This window comes from Camelina sativa, chromosome 14 (assembly GCF_000633955.1).
Source record: "Camelina sativa cultivar DH55 chromosome 14, Cs, whole genome shotgun sequence".
In the NCBI taxonomy this organism is placed as follows: Eukaryota; Viridiplantae; Streptophyta; class Magnoliopsida; order Brassicales; family Brassicaceae; genus Camelina; species Camelina sativa.
Window position 1 is genome coordinate 14,827,453 of NC_025698.1, and position 2,080 is coordinate 14,829,532.

Sequence of the window (2,080 nt, forward strand, 5' to 3'; positions counted from 1 at the left end):
CCAGTAGCTGCGTTCAAGGAACTCATGTTCTTTTGTTCTTTTTCATTTTTTCATCGACCAACACTCGCATTTTGTTTTTCTTAACTAAGAGAACAATGCAAAGTTTATTGAGACAAAGCGAATACTTTGGGGCACAAAGAAATAGTGTGTCTGAAGTCAGATACCTTAGCCTCTGACATCGATCAACATGTCAGGTCCCATTTTGCTACCAATATCCCCACTCATGTTTTTTTTTTTTGCTATTATCCATGCATATACAAATTTTTTGCTCTAGTAAAAATTTATCTTCTTACTATGGGGTATCATGTTAATATGTGTAGTTGATAAAAACTAGAGTTCAATATATACATGGCCGGTTGAAGTATTGTTTCGCTAAAAAAAACAAAAATTCATAAACTTTTAAATTAATTTTATATACTATACTATTTGTTTTAATCTCAGTAAAAGAAAAAGAGAACAAAAATTTGCAACGAGTAAGTCAGCAATTGTGATAATGAGAGAGACCCATTCCGTGTTCTTGGTCGTTGAAAAAATAAAAGTGTCACCCAACTCTTGTATTTCACATTCGTGTATTTTTCAATTCTTGTATTATAGTTTACGAGTTGCGACCAAGTTCGGCTACGTTATTTTCATTTTTCGCAAATATGTATTCACTTTCGAAGAAAAAATGGTGCAAAAGCAAAACCAATTTATGATATATACGTTTTTTTGAGCCGGCCCTGGTCTAATATGGCACTTTTACTTCATAGTTTTGTCATATTGGATACCATATTAATTATACACTATAAAGTATGATATCTGCCAAGCAATTATTGTCGGCAGCCCATAAGTTAGTTTGCTTAATTCTCTTTGTTAATATTTATATCTTGTATAGATAACAAAAATAAACTAAAGTATATCTCCCAAGTCCCAACAGAGTGTGTGTGTGTGATAGGTTGTAGACAACGTGATCAAACACGTCGTTTCTCGCGTTATTAAATTTTTTAAGTCAAAGTACAAATCCTGACAAAACGATAAATCGTTTCCATGTCAATTACTATGACTTTACCAAACATTGAGACTTGTATTAAATTCTCCGATTTAACACTAAATATATAGGAATGAAAAATCATACTAAAAACAAGAATAAATGTCGCACAAGTCAATTCCACTATTTACTGCTTTGTCAAAACCTGAAAAATATTTTTCCATCTAATTATCAATAAAGACAAATTATACGAAATTTTGCCCTCAAAAAAAAAGACAACTAATACGAACCAAAAAAGAAGAAGCTCGGAATGTGGGGTTATTATTTAAAATGATACTCCCTTTGTAGTTTGTACACAGTACGTAGGAGAGAAAACAAAAACAAGACAAAAAAAAAAGCAATAGAGAATGAAAAATGACATCACCTAAATAAAAGAGAGATTTTATGTCGTTAGGATTTTGGGAAAAGGTTTATCAGGGACACTCACAAACTCCGTTGCAAGCTGAAAGAATGGTTTTTGGTTTTTACGCCTTTACGCTTCAGTCTCGAATATATATGTTGGATTGTGTTTGAAGGAGATTGCTCTCAACTATTCGACTTGAGCTTTGAATGTACATTTGAGTATATATACTCCAAGATAGTGAGCTTTGAATGTAGAAATTTGTAGGAATAAATATCAGTACGTAGGGTTAAAAACAGACAATATTGTGGCTGATTCCTTGGCCAAAAAAAAAGAGAGCAAAAGAAACTAACGGATATTTTGTTGTTGAGCAAGCTGATCATTTTAATAATTTGTAATATATACACTCTTTTGAACAGAAAAATAAGGTAATTAAAGGTGGTTTAATTAGGAGTTAATTAAAAAAAGAGCACTGAAAACTCAATGTGAGTGTCCTTCGGATTTAGGCACGGTGGTAATGAATTTCAGATGTAGGCATTCAACAAAATGTAAAATATCACTTTTGCCCTCATTCACTGACGTCATCTTTCTTGTTCCTTTTGCTCTTAAAGACTTTATTTTCTCTCTTTCCCAATTCTCTTGAACTTTGTCGACAATTACAGACCAAAAACCAAAACTTTTGGCGACCAACACCAACGGCGTAGGAGTCATCG